We start from the raw sequence: 9,138 nt of genomic DNA, 5'->3' as shown, positions 1-9,138 counted from the left end.
TTTGTTTACAACATTAATAAAAGGGCTGAGGTAGCAGGGAGTAGTGTGTGGTTATGTTGATGTGTGAGCATGTGTGTTTCTGTGCTCAGTCTGGGCAGGTATGGGTGACACAGTTAGAGCAACAGCTCCAGTGGGAAGCAAAAGAGAGGATTCCTTCCTGGCCAAAGCAGGGCCCCAGGCTCCAGGGTGCCAGTACCCTTAATCCCAGAGATACACTAGGCTTGACCTGGTCCATCTCTTCAAATGGAAAGAGATCCAGCTGTCCCCCAGGGGCTGCGAGTCCCCCTCTCCCGCCCCAGTGACAGCAGAAACACATCCATAGGCAGAATCACAAAAATCCTTTACCCTTTCACAAAGAGCAAAACAAAACAAAACTCCAAACAGACAAAACAAAACAAAAACAAAACAAAACCTCCAAACCTCACAAATAACCTCATTCAAGAAAGAAAGCTGGGAAGTATAATACCCACCATTTATTAAAGACCCCACATGTGCCAGATGCTTTACCTAATTTAATTCTCACACAACCATGGTTTTGCAGAAGAGGAAAGAAACTGAGGCTCAGGCCGGCAGAGTGACTTGCCCACGCTCGCACAACTAGAGGCAGGTGCAGAAGTGTGGTTCCTGCCAGGTCCCTTGGCGCCTGGGTCTGGTTGGTGAACGTCAGTCTTTCCTCCTCTCCCTGTAGCCCAGATCCTTGGCTTTGCCTAATGAAGAGGAATGTTCTTTATGTAATTTGGATCTGACCGCTGGACTTGGCGACAATTTATTTTGTGACTTCCCAGTAAAAATGGAGTTCTTTTTTAGGAACAGTGACTCTCGGAGGGCAGAGCCAGGAAGTTTAATTGGGTGAGAGGCAGCAGCGAGTGCTGGAGCGGGGAGTCGGGGAACACCTATTCCAGTCCTGCCTGTGTGACCTTGGGCAACAATACTAATGCTCATGAATAGTAATAACACCCTCTACGTATTGATCTCTTATTATGTACCAGGTGCTGTGCTGAGCAACTCAGTGTCACCTGATTTAATCTTCGCAGCAATCCTGACGGAGGGAGGTACAAATATCATCCCCATCTCATAGGTGAGGAAACTGAGGGTTCAGGCGTTGAGCACCTTGCCCAAGGCCACCCAAATAGAAGGGTTACGTCGGAGATTTGGGTCTGGGCAGAGGGCTTCCGGAGTCTGTGCTTTTACCATTGTGCTATCATATTGATACACATAGGAATACAATACAGACACTGATAGTGGCTAACATTATTGAACATTTCCATGTGGCCATACACTATTCCAGTCACTGAATACAATATATCATTTAACCCCTAAAATGACTCTGTGAAGTCGAAATTATTATCATCTCTGTTTTTTCAGATGAAGAAACTGACTTCTCACGTGTTTAGTGAAGGGTTGGTTTTTCTCCTTCCGCCGCATGGTGGTTGTCTAAGAGCTGTCACTTTCAGACAAAGGGTTAAGCTAGGCATGGACTCGGGTCATGTGGGGTGGAGGCTGGCCTCTGATGAAGGCCCTCCCTCTCCCTGTTAGAGAGAAGCTGGGGGGGCGGTTTGCAGAGGAGGTTGGGCAGGTGCTGCTGGACCAATGGCTCACCTGTACCTTCTCTGGAGGCTGGAGGCACAGGCCGCTCCCGGGGCTCACCTGGGCCTGGCTTCCAGCAGTCTGGGATGGGCAGCTGGTCTCCTTGGCAGAGCGGGCTACAGCCCGAGGCTCCTGGGCCCCACGTGGCTTGGTGAACTGTGCAAGGAAGGGAGGATCTGCCAGCGCGTCACCAGCCAGCTCCCCGCCGGGCACCATCTGGGATGCACTGAGCTGGAGAGCAGGGCGGCCAATGGCTGCCTCCTCTACCCTGCGGGCCTCACCTCCCCAGCACACAGCCCAGGGAAGGTGTCAGGATGTCAGGAGACAGAACATCCCAGGGGAACTTCTTGCTTAGTCCCAGAGGGCCCTATCTGACACGATAAACGAACATTTGTCAAACCTTTCCTGTGGCCGGCACTACGCTAAGTGCTTTGTGTGCATTGTCTCATTTAATGTACTCTTTACGCACCCCCATATTTACGTACTGTGATTAGCCCCATTTTATAGGTGAGGAAGCTAAGGCACAGAAAGGCTGAGGGACTTAGCCAGGGTCCTGCAGCTGGTAAGTTTCAGAGCCAGGGTTCCGAGTCCACTTTTTAAAGCCTGGCTGGCTCCTGAGTCTTGGATTCTGATCTTCGCTCAGTCTCTTACCGTTGAGTAATTCTGTTCAGTCCCCTGCTCTTCGTGGGTCTTCAGTTTCTTCTTCTGTGTGTTGCAGGGTTGGACCACATTTTCACAGTGTGTTCATCAGCCAAGTCCCAGGGTTCTGTCAGGAGCTATGGTGTGGGTGTGGGTGGGGTTGGGGAGGGGATGAGGAGAAGCTGAGGATGAGCGTCAGACCCTCAGCGTCTTCCCGCTTTTAACCTGAGAGCAAACGCCACTTTCCGCTGCTCTCTCGGTCAGGATTGTGTGGGAGAGGTGGCTACAGAAGGGGTTATGATAAGTTTGAATACTAGCAATTGCTGATCTGACATTCTTGTACCCCACGAGAGGAGGAAAATAAACCTCAGAGAGGGTAAAAGACCTGTATCTAAAGAGGACCAGCAAGCTAGTGACTTGCTGAAAGTGCAGGTTCTGGAGCCAGACACAAATGGTTCAAGTCCTAGCTCTGCCTATTACTAGTGGTGTCCTTGGGCAGAGTCAGTTCTCGACTGCTAGACAATCCTGTTTTACTACCACGAACTGCTCCAAGAGGGATCGTTGAGGCCCTGAGTTATTTCACTGATGGAAGAACTCAGCAACTGGGTCATCTTTCTTTTAACTCTTCACCCCCAACCCCACCTGCCAGCTCAAAGGGCCCAGGGCACCCAGACGCCTTTGGACCTGACCAGTTTATGATGCAGATAGCGGGGGTCCCCAAGGACTGGCCCCCCACCCTCCACAAAGGAATGATTTGTAGTGACTTTATATCTGGCAACCTCTACTGGAATTCACGCCCAACAGAGTTCATGGATAGGGAAAGGGCTGTGCTTGGGAGAAGAAGACATAATAAGAGGCTGTGTGTGACCCTTAGTTTTGATAATCCTTCAACCAATGAAGGATGAGGAGGTGGATGAGTCCCCTGATTCCTTGCCACCAAGTGGGATAATTAGGGGGCATAGTCTTCACGGTCTCTTAGCCGGTTTTCAGCTAGATTGGGACTTAGTTGAGCCCAGGTGCCACCCTCCCGTTAACACACCCTTGATTGGCTTCTTCTTTTCCCACTTCCTCCTGGGCTTCCTGGATCACCTTCCAAATAGATCAAGGAGGTTCTTAGCTCCTATCTCAGGGTCTGCTTGTGATACTGTGATTTATAACAAGACATATATATTTGGTCTTTGTTGTTTCTGGCACAGAGCTCCTAAAACCCTTGGAATTTCCTAAGTGAAGAGATTAGAAAGGTGTCTTTTGTTGGGTTAATGAGGCGACTTTCAGAAAGCATCTAAGGATGGGCTGGTTGCATGCCAGGGGAGCCAACCATGTGATTAGAGGGTTGGCTATCAGGGGAGGGCAGAGGGCCTGGAGATTGAATTCAGTCACCAATGGCCAGTGATTTAATCTCTCATGCCTATGTAAGGAAGCTTCCATAAAACCCAAAGGCACAGCTACTAGGTTGGTGAACATGTGGAGTTGTGGGGAGAGCGGTGTGCCTGGAGAGGGCATGGAAACTCCTCGCCCTTTTCCTATACCTTGTCTTATGTATGTCTTCATCTGACTATTGATTCATATCCTTTAATATTCTTTGTAATTAATGGGTAAATATAGTGAGTAAACTGGTTTCCTGAGTTTTGTGAGACACTTCAGCAAATTAACCAAACCCAAGGAGGGGGTCATGAGAACCTCTGATGTATAACCGGTTGGTCTGAAGCACAGATAACAACCTGAACTTGCCATTGACATCTGCAGTAGAGGGCAGTCTTGGGGTTCAGAGACCTTAACCTGTGGAATCTGATGCTGTCTCCAGGTAGATAGTGCCAGAATTGATTTGAATCGTAGGACACCCAGCTGGTGTCTGAGAATTGCTTGGTAGTGTGGGAACTACCCCCTCTTGCCCCGCACTGGAATTGGTGCAGAACCTTTACTGCTCTTGGAGGGATCCGCATTAAGACATAGCCTTTCACGAACTTCACTACAGTGCTGGGGGAGGTAGGGTGATTTTACTCCCATTTTACTGATGAAGAAACTGAAGCCTGGAGAGGTTAATGACTTTTCCCAAAATGGTAGATTATAGGACTCCTGACTCCTAACTCAGTATCCTTTTCTCAGTGGTATACCTTGGTGCCTCCTAGCCACCTCTGATATAAGGGAGGACACTGGGTTGCTTTGCATAAAGATCAACAAGGAATGGAATCTTTTGATGCTGTCTTCATTTTAGTTCTCAAGACTAGCAGTAGATTTGTTTAGAAAAAGCCTTGCCCTTTGATTAGAACTATTTTCCTTAATGGGTTATGGGAGCAGAGAGGGAAGTTCAGCCTTTTGGTTAAGATATTATGGAAGGGTTAACAAGTGCCTTGGTTGATCTCAGGGTAAAGACCTTCAAGAAAAGACACAGAATCATAAAATGTCAAATGTGGAAGGCAGCTTTGAGGTCATCCTGGCTAGTCTATGCCTTTCTTTTATAAATGGGAGAACTGAGGTCTAAAGAGGAGAAAGTCCTTAGGGTCACCAGGTAACATGGAGATTAGGATCTGAGAGAAAGTAAAGTAAATACAGGGAATCAGAGTCAGGTTGTGTAAAAATCAGGACTCTCTGGGAACTTGCTAAGTTAGAAATGGCAAATTGGAGTCAACTTTATTCAGTGGATGGGGCTACCCAGAACACCTTGAACTGAGCAAGCTTGTGAAGGTCAATCTAAACTTTGAGAGAACCACTTGAAGAATTGGTTAGTGTTGTCTGCCTTGGCACGGGACATCTGCCACTACAAAAAAGACAAGGTCAAGAAGGCTTGGGACCGTGGTTAGCTCAAGTGTTGGCACCCATAGGCTGGAATTTGGAGGGATGGTGAAGGTAGATCACCAGTGGCAAAACAATGCCTAAAGGTGGTGGCTAGTCTGGAGTTTAGGTTACTTCACTCCCCCACCCCCCAAATATTTTTTTGCTCTATCCTTCTCTCTCATACTGCTTTGATCCCAATAACCTTGTAGAATGCAAACACACACACACACACACACACACACACACACACACACACACACACACACACACACACACTCACTCACTCACACATTTTATTTTACACAGCAGACAATTAAAGCAAAAATTCTGGACCCTGCTCCAAATAGCATTTTGTCTCTCCTAGTACTGAAGTTCCACTTGAGTCTCACTTTCCCCATATGCAAAATAAAGGTGTTGGGCCAGCTCACTGATTCTCAGAAAGTATTCAAAGAAACAGTATTCCTGCAGGATGGTAGCAGCTATTACGTGTGATAGTTTTCCATGATTAATTTCTTTTGGAATATTGCCAGATTAATAAAAACATTTTTTTAAACTGCAAAACATCTCAGATCTTTAATAAGAATTCACCTTAAAGTTACTCAGGTAGGCAGATTTCCCCAGACTTACTTGAAAACAGAAAATACACCATACACGATAGTCTTTAAAGGTCTTTCAGCTTCAAAATGCTATAATTCTTTACCGAGTTCCTCTGAGATGCATAATCAATGATTGGCTTGTTTAGTTCTCTCCCATAGATACGATATGGTGGTTGATTTTTTAAAAATGTTTAAATTTTTTTTTATTAAAAAAAATGTTTTTAACATCTTTATTGGAGTATAATTGCTTTACAATGGTGTGTTATGGTGGTTGATTTTTAACCACATGTTTAAGTGGCTCAAAGCAAATGGCAACCCTGGGGGTCATTTCTTTAGTTGAGCATTTGAAGATAAATCAATTGAATTGAGAGCAACTGAAACAATTTGTTCCTTAAGACCAGACTAGGTTAGTTCAGTTACTTTAATGATGTAAATAATGTGATAAAAGCAAATGGCAAAATTGACTGCAGAACATTGTTGACTAGGGGTCCTTTACTGGGGACATAGCCTTTGTCAGCATAGCTGCTATGAAGGTTTTCCATCTGAAAGTCTCAAGTAGCAAAATCCTACTCAACATCCTAAGCTGTGTGGTGGGTTTAGCTTTTCATCACAGCACAGGATAAAGTGGTCATGATGACATATACACTGTTACAGTCTCCATCCACAATGTGATGGAGTTCTAGGTACCTGACCCTAAGTGGTTCTCCACACTGGGGAGATGTCCAGCCTGGGGCGACTCCTGTTGCCTGTTCCTTAGACTGTTCCTTCAAATGAAGGGTTGGGTTCTTTCTCTATTCAAAAGAGGTCACACCTGTTTGATCTACCTTTCTGCAAGTCTGGTCACTAATAACTTCAAACTCTCCATATTAGCAGTTTTCATCAAAGACTATTTCAGAGTCAGCACTGATATACAAGGATGGAAAGCACGGTGGTTAATAACCGGGGCATCATCAGACTCATCTATGGAATTAAAACAAATAAACATGCTTGGCCCCACCTGTGGAGATTGTAATAGAGAAGCTCTGAAGTGGGTGCAGGCATCAATATTTTAAAAAGCTCCACATATACCAACCCACATGTCCATCAATAGGAGACTGGATACACAAAGTGTGGTGTATTCATACAATGGAAAGCTACTCAGCAATAAAAAGGAAAATGCTGTTGTTACGTGCAGCAACACGGATGGATCTCCCAGACATTAGGTTAAGTGAAAAAAGTCAGTCACCAAAAAATATACAATGCAAATTCCATTTATATGAAGCTTGAAAATAAACAAAGCTAGTACATGGTGTAAGAAATCATATTGGTGGTTTCTACTGGGAGGAAGTGGAATTAACAACAAAGGGACACAAGGGCACTTTCTGGGGGTAATGAAAATATTCTATACCTTGTTTTTGGTGATGGTCTACACAGATGCATACAACTTCAAAATTTGAACTGAATCCTTAAGAGATATGCATTTTATTGTATATAATTTATACCTCATTTAAATAGAAAAAGCCTAACTTCCCTGTAAGTCCCCAAATTAGGGTCCTGTACCTGTGCCAAAGTTCAAGAAATGATCATCTCCACCCAAGGGATGGGCCTAACCCAGCTCAGCCCAGTTACAGCCTAAAGAACTGGAACACTTTCCTATTCTCTGTCTTAGATCACACAACTCCCCATTCTAATTTACCCTCCAGTATTTCTCCCATCCTTTCTCTGTCTTTTGGATGATAAAACTCTAGAGAACTCAACATACAACCACCAGCTTAGTAATAAACACATAGGTCTCCAGGAACTGTGCTTCTTTGCTATTTCCATTTCAGTAGCCACATCTGCATTCCTGGAAGGAGTCCCTTCCCTCTCAGGCCACCTTGTAGTTTATTGGGCACCTACTATGTGCTGGACCTTGGTGGCTCCTTTACCAAGAGCTACCTCATTTTCTTTTCAAAATAACCCTGAGAAGTTGATCCTTTTTATTGTCCTCCCCATTTTCCGGATTAGCAATCAGGCTGATTAAGTGGAGGATGCAGGGTTAGAACAGTGATTGCAAAACCCCTTACAATTTAAGGCCTCTTTCCTTCCAGGGCCTGAGGGGAGAAAAGCAGAGTGTTGGAAGGAGAAATACAATTGAGTTTAAAAGGGGCAAAGGTCCTTACTTGGCATTGCTTTTCATGCCCAGTTACCAGAATTCAAGCCAGCCAGGCCCCACGCACCCAGGCAGTCCCGTGCTCTCTGGCTTGCCCCTGCTGGTAGCTTGAAAGTGACAGCCTCAGGGCGACTTTGGTTTGGTATAACTTAGAAAGCAAGAAAGAAGCAAGTGGAGGATACAGAGCTGTCTTTAGTTGTAGGGTCCGGGCTCCCTGAGATCAGAGGAGTGGGTTCCTGTCTGGGGGTGGCGAGGCACAGGGAGAAGCACTGGAGCAGATTGTGTGTGTGTGTGTGTGTGCGTGTGTGTGTGTCGGCGCGCCTGTGCGTGGAGGGGGATCGCTGTACCCAGCGCGAGGCACTGGGGGAGGAGGAAGCGGTAGCGAAGATCTGAATAATTGATTCCTCAGCCGCCGCACCAGACACCCAGAGCGGGCGGAGAGCGTGGTTTCAGCACGACGGACAGCGGCGCGCGCCTCCGCAGGCGCCCCCGCCTCCAGCCAGCCGCCTCTCCTGGCCTTAACGCCGCCGCGCGCTCCGGGAGCTGGTGGCCGCTCTCTGCGCCGCTGCCGGGGGACTGCGAGGTCTGCCTCCGCCGGCCTCCGGGGAGGGCGGCTGCGGACGGGAGCCTCTTTGGCCCGCCTGAGCTCCAAGCCTGTCGGGCTTTCGCGGGGGCTGCTGCGTCTCGCCGACTGAGAGCAAGTCCCCAAGTTGGCGTGGGGGCGCCCCTGCCTTGCTCCTCCTCTTCCTCTGAGGCGACCGCAGCAGAAGCACGCGTCGGGAGCCTGGTTTGCCAGTGCTCTGAACCAGGGTGGCCAGGAGCTCTCCGGACTCCCGCCGGGGAGTGGGAAGCTGAACGACTGGCGCGGAGCTGGCCTCGCAGCTAAGGGCTGGAGAGAGCCGCCTTCCCCCGCGCGCACCTCTCTCAGCCGGGGACCGCGGGGATCCCCGGCCACACGCGCGCGCGCGCTCCCACATCCACTCGCACACACACTCGCCCTCACACACACGCACCAGCCCGGAGCCTGGGCTGCGGAGAGGGCTCTCGGGCGCGCTCAGAGGATCGGGCAGCTACTTGTCCGTTGTGGGGCAGGAAGCCGAGCTCAGGCTCTTGGAGGGAGGCGCCGAGGGCTTAGCCGGAGCATGGCGTCGGGTGAGCGCTGAGAGTCGGGGCCGCAGCCATCAGCCCTGGAGATGACCAGGGGCGGCCACTGCTGAGAACTATGTGGAGAGAGGCTGCGGTGAGTGCCGGCGCGGGACGCGGGGCCTGGGCGGCCCCTTTGGGAAGAGGACGGTGGGAGGCCTTGATAGGAGGGGGCGGCAGGACCGCAAGAGGGTCGTTGCGTGGGAAAGATCGCACCTCCCTCGGGGATCCGGTACCGCGGGAGCCGGAGTCCTTCCCTCCCCCTCT

The 9,138-nt window shown here is 48.7% G+C and overlaps 1 protein-coding gene across 1 annotated transcript in view; it reads left to right on the top strand.

The window, feature by feature from the left end:
• The first annotated feature begins 5,284 nt into the window (after nucleotides 1-5,284).
• GRIN2A (glutamate ionotropic receptor NMDA type subunit 2A) overlaps nucleotides 5,285-9,138 on the top strand; it is a 390,901-nt gene continuing 387,047 nt past the window's right edge. Inside the window, exon 1 of the mRNA XM_082432488.1 lies at nucleotides 5,285-8,968. The gene's annotated coding sequence lies outside the window, so the exon portion shown is untranslated. The remainder of the gene's footprint in view (nucleotides 8,969-9,138) is intronic.

This window comes from Balaenoptera physalus (genome assembly GCF_965194825.1).
Source record: "Balaenoptera physalus genome assembly, chromosome: 16".
Taxonomy (NCBI): Eukaryota; Metazoa; Chordata; class Mammalia; order Artiodactyla; family Balaenopteridae; genus Balaenoptera; species Balaenoptera physalus.
Note: the sequence above shows the minus strand (reverse complement) of the source record. Positions and strands in the feature narration are given on the sequence as shown.